The following is a 6,000-nucleotide window of genomic DNA, read 5'->3' as shown; positions in this document are numbered from 1 at the left end:
CTTAACTGAGCACATACTGTGTGTGCAAAGACTTGGGGTTTGCAGAGGATCTGGTCTCCTCTACCATATCTCTGAGCTGGAAACCTGAGGCCCAAGGCATGCACTGGGAATCCATGTGCTAGGGAGCCCTGTGGTAGCAAGTGAGGAAGACCTCTTTAATTAGATTTTCTTTTTTCTTGGCTTGCAGTTTGAAAAAAAAAAAGTAATGGAAGGAACACTGGCTTTGAGTCAGAAGACGCAGTTCAAATCCAGCTTGCTGCTTGTATGACCATCAGCAAGTCACTTTAACTCTCTGGACCTCTGCTTCTGTATCTGGAAAATGAGAGAGTGGGCTTCCATCACAGGCTCTTAACCTGGGGCACATAAACTCCCCCTCCTCAGTTTTTGATAACTATTTCAATAGAATTGGTTTTCTTTATAATCCTATGTATTTTTTATGCACTTAAAAATGTTCATCTGTAAAGGTGTCCATAGACTTTACTAAACAGCCCTGAAGAGATAAATGAGCCCCAAAAGGGGAAAGAACCCCTGGATTAGGTAATCTCCCTAATTAAAAATCTTAGAGCACTCACTAAGATTCTCTCTACTTTCTTCAGCTCCTCTATCCATCGTTTATGAACACTAGTCTAGCATTTGAGATGCCCTTGCTGTAAATTAATTAATAAGTATTTATTAAGTCCTTATAGTGTGCTAGGCACTGGGCAGAAAAAGATAAAAGTGAAAGTTTCTGCCCCCAAAGATCTTACCTTCTGCCCAAGGCAGAAAACATGCATACATACAAAAACACATTGATACAGAATGAGTAGAAGGTTAATTTGGAGAGTGAGGCATTAATAGGTGGGAGTGAAGCAAAGGATCAGAAAGAGAGGCTCATGTAGAAAGTAGTGCTGAAACTGAGTTTTGCATGATGATCATCCTAAAGACAACAGTGAGGAAAGGGTGAATTCTAGGCCTAGGGGGCAGCTTGGACAAAGGCAAAGAGATGGGAAAGGGAATGTTATGTGTAAGGGACAGACCAGAAGGCCAGTTTGACTGGACTGTAGAGTCTGGAAAGAGGCAGGATATCAATTCTTCCATGGCATCAGTCCAGGGCCTTTGTCCCAATGCTTTCACCTTTTCACCTATTCCTGTCATTGGTGCCATCGCCGAGTTTGAATTCTTCCTCTCACACCTTTCTTGGCTTCTGATTCCATCTTTCTGTATTCTAGGTCATGAGAGTGTGTGACCTGTGACACTGACCTCCTTACAGTTCCTTACATTGGACACTCCATATCCCAACTTGGGACATTTTCACTTGCGGTGCCCCCATGCCTAGATCTTCCTTTTCATTTCTCCTTCCTAGTTTTCCTGGTTTCCTTCAGTTCTCAACTAAAGTCTTTCCAGATTTCCTCTAATGCTAGTGCCTTCCCTCCATTGATTACTTCCTATTTATCCTATTTATATCTTGTTTGTACATCATTGTTTGAATGTTATGTCCCCTATTAGATTGTGAGTACCTTGAGAGCAGGGTCATTCCTTTATCATTCTTTGTATCCTCCAATCCCTAGCACAGTATCTGGAACATAACAGGTACTTGAAAAATGTTTATTGACTGACTTTTCTAGGGTGTACTTATGAAGGAAAAAAGAATATCCTCATCAATCAGTCAATCAGCAACATTTACTACATGCCTATTATTAGCCAGGTACTGTGTTAAGCATGGGATAGAACTATGAAGAAAGAAACCATCCCTATTTTCAAGGAGCTTCCTGGGGGAGAGAGCATGCATATATAAATAGATACAGAGTAAATACAAAGCAGGAAAATACAAGGTAGTCAGAGCAGGAGGCACTAAAATGGAGAGATCAGGAAAGATTTCATGTAGAAAATGGTGCTTGAATTGCATCTTGATTTGAAAATAAGGAAGGAGCACATTTTTAGACATGGGGGACAGGCAGTGAGTGACAAGGCATGGGCAAAGGAGAGATTGTCACATGTGAAAAGAAAGGGCCAGTTTGCCTGGATGATAGAGCACAGAAAAGGGACTAATATGTAAAGAGATCAGAAAGATAAGTTATGGAGGTCCTTTGAAGAATCTGAAAGAAATCCAACTAGTCCCAGGTTGAGCAGTAAATTCCCAGAGCCAGTATCTCTGGTAACCGTTTTCAAGGTCTATCTAGAGAGTTTCTCTAGACTAATGTTTCTAGTTGCCTTCTGGTTCCAGTCAAGAAAGGCATCTTCCCCAACAGAACAGCCTTTGGTTGAGATAGGATTGGCCCACTGAAACTTCTGGATCAACCAGCCAATAAATATTTATTAAGTGTTCCAAGCATTGTGCTAAATGCTAGAGATACAAATACAAAAAAGATATACCCTATCCTCAAGGAACTTACAATCTAAAGAGGGAAGGCAACCAAAAAAAGAGGTTAAAATGATGATGATGATGATGTTCCTAATTATAAAATTCATTGGTCCATTCTACAATCCCAAATTGGCTCTTATTCAATCAGGAAGACTCCTTGTCCCATTGGGCAGGGAGTTTTATATCTACCTTGGTGCTTAGTTACTAGTTATTTAACTTTTTTCCTAACCCCATCAACAAAGGAAAAACAAAGAAATGTAAATGGATATAGCATCTTCTATTACCTCAGAAATAGATACAAATCCCTGATAAAAATAGATGGGGTGGGAAGCAGAGAGAAACTAACTTCTACAGGATTGCCTAGTAACAACATTATCCTTTTGAGCAAGCTTACTACAGTGTAGCAGAAGTTGAACAAACTAAAAAATAATAACTATGACATCTAAGTCCAAGGGATCATCTAAAAAGTATCTTTGGCAATCATGATTTCCCAGAAAAAAATAAACTACAGGATCAGATTTAGAGTCAGCAGATTTTTTAGATTACCTAAGTAGAAGCTCTTAGCCCAATACCTGGCATCCAGCAAATAAAGACTGAGTGACATAAAACAAGCCTTGTTTGTATAAGAGTTGCAGAGCTAAAAAAGACCATAGAATTTATTTATTCCAATCTCATTATTTTACACAAGACAGAGGTTGTGACTTGCCCAGTCACTAAGTAGCAGAGCTGGGATTCAAACTCATGTCCTCCATCTCTGACATATGGGAAAACTAAGGTCCAGGGAAAGTGGCAAGCCCATAGTCACCTAGATTGTGGGCAGCAAAGATTGGATTTGAACCCAGGTCCTCTGATTTTAAAGCCAGCAATCTTTCTGCTACAACACCTCTACTACATCATCACCTCTTCTAAGAGCCTTTCTGGGGATATCATTCAAGTTCCCTGAACTTTCTGATGCTTTCCTCATCTAGTTCTCCACCATCTCTATAGGATTCCCTTTGGGGGAATGAGGTAGCTTTGCCTCTTAGTTGAAACTTGTGATTCATTCCTAGGAATGGGAATGGGAATATTCTTAGATGGATCTATGAGTATTACATTGGTGTAGGCAGTCCTTCTCCTTGTACAAATCTCACCCTCTCCATATCTTCTCATTGTGGGTAATTCTTACTCATATCTTTCCATAAATCATTTTTGCCCGAGTCTCTCATACACATGGGCTCCCTAGAAAAAAACTACCCAAGGCCCAGGGAACACTTCAGCTCACCATCCTGAAGCCCCTACAGATATTTCTTTTCCCAACCCAACCAGAGGATATATTATTAGTCAAAACATGATGCATACACTTGAAATAGAACACAAGGTAAATAATAAAATGTTGTGTCAATCAGGAATGTTCCCAATATTCATTTTCATAATGGCTATTTCTTCTACACACTTAGCAGCTACCATAGCCTCATACCAACAGGAACAGCATACAAGTCTTGTAGAAGGCTGTTATGTACAAGGAGGAGAACAAATGGTAGAGTTTCCCAATACAAAACTCATGCAAGGAAACAGTAGGAATCTCTTCCCTTTATTACCCTAACTCTTAACTTCCCCCCCCTCCCCCCGTCCTCTAATTCCAACTCTCTTGAGTTTCTCCCTTTTCTTCCAGGAGGGTTTATCACTCAGGGACAATTGACATCTCTTGCTCTTGAAATCCAAATATAGAATGTACTTTTAACATTTTCATTGAGGACTCACCCAACATTCTGGGGGTCTTTCTCCGATGCTTTTAATATCTCAACCTAACAAATATGTCACTCAAGCTATCTATCTGTTGTCTTTCATTCTCACTAGATAATAAGAGCAACAATGAGATCTAGAAGGGACCTTGGAGATCTTGGAATCCAACCATCTCATTTTACACAGGAAGAAATTGAGGTCCAGAGACATTAAGTGACTTGCTCAGGGTCACACAACTAATAAGGGTTTGAGTCAGGATCGGTACCTAGGTCTTAATGATTTTAAGTCCATTGCTCTATCTACTAACCTATGCTGCCTCTACAAGAATACAGATCTTTCCAGGAATGGTGGGGAATCCCTGAAGACAATGAGATGGTAGACTGAGCTCAGACATTCTGAGTTACAGTAGGGGTAAAGCTAATGTGATCTGCACTGTTTGATACCAATATAGGGGGAGGGGTACTCAGACTGCCAAATTTGAAGTGACTAGATCAGGATTGAAAACACAGCTAGGTAGCTCAGTGGATAGAACACCAAGTCTCCAGTCAAGAAGTTCTGGGTTCAAATATGGATTCAGACACTTCCTAGCTGTGTGACCCTAAGCAAATCAAATCACTTAACCCTTTTTGTCCATTCCTTGTCTTGCATTAGAGTTGTTACTAAGACAAAAAGGAAACAGAGTAGATCAAATAGTGCAGAGGACAGTAGTATCACACCCATGATCACTTCCATCCTGGGAAATACCAAGACTTAAAAACAAAACAAACAAAAAAGATAACAGATCTTGCTCCTTTTCCTATTATATATGGCCTTGATAACACATTTTTTAAAGCATTTATCAAATGCAAGTTATCTTTGGAAAAATCATGTCACATATTCATTCATTCAATAAGCATTCATTAAGCAGCTGCTATGTACAAGCTATTGAAATGGGTGCAGAGGACATAAAGAAACAAATGAAACAGTCCTTGCCCTAAAGGTGCCTCAAGCCACTTCCAATTGGGGGGAAATTAAATGTACACAGAAAATTAAATATAGGCAAGGTACCAGAATATCAACTGAAGGAATCCAGATAGGTTTCTAGAAGGTATCACTTGAGCATAACTCTGAAGACTGCTAGAGTTCACAAAACAAAGGTAAAGAGTGAGGGCATTCCAGTCTTCTAGGACAGTCTGTGCAAAAGCACAGATTGGTGTTTGATGGCCATGTATAGCAAGGCTGATTTGGCTATAATGAAGAATGTATGCATCAGTTACATAACATGCAATAATTATGCAACAAACCTGGAGAGGTGGGCTAGACACAGATTGTGAAGGATTTTAAAAGCCGAGCAAGAGGTTCCCATCTTATCCTAGAGGAAGAGTAGGAGGTAGCCACTGGAGATGACTTGAGCATGAAAGTGACCTATGCTTTAGGAATGTCATCTTGACAGCTGTGAGGACATCTTTCTATTGCCCTCTGTTTCCTGGGACATCCTTGTCTAAAATAAGCATATGGTATATAGAAGCCTCATGCAACTTGTGCAGATTATCTATCAACTAGGATGATCTCTAAAGTCTCTGTTAAGTGTCTTTCTGCAAAAGGACCCCTTCAAGAGCTCTTGGCTATACCTCCCAGAAGACAAAGAAATCCATATGACCCCTACAATGGAGGAATTCTAGCAGGGACTCTCAAACTTTTTGTGTTATAGGCCTCTTTGTCAGTCTGATGAACTCTGGACCATGTCTCGGAATATTTTTTTAATGCATAATAGAAGATAAAGAGGATTACAACAGAAACTGATTGGCTAAAGATGTTATTTTCTCTTTACTGACCCCTCTCCCCGACAGCCCCATGGTTACAAATGCCTAGATTACAGGATCACAAGTTTAGAGGTCAGAGGGTTCTTAGGGGTCATCTGAGAGACAGAATCTCCAAGTTAGAAGGGATTTCAGAGG

The sequence above is a fragment of the Monodelphis domestica genome, chromosome 1 (assembly GCF_027887165.1).
Source record: "Monodelphis domestica isolate mMonDom1 chromosome 1, mMonDom1.pri, whole genome shotgun sequence".
NCBI classification, from domain to species: Eukaryota; Metazoa; Chordata; class Mammalia; order Didelphimorphia; family Didelphidae; genus Monodelphis; species Monodelphis domestica.
The sequence above is the reverse complement of the archived record's forward strand: the minus strand, read 5'-3'. Positions refer to the sequence as shown.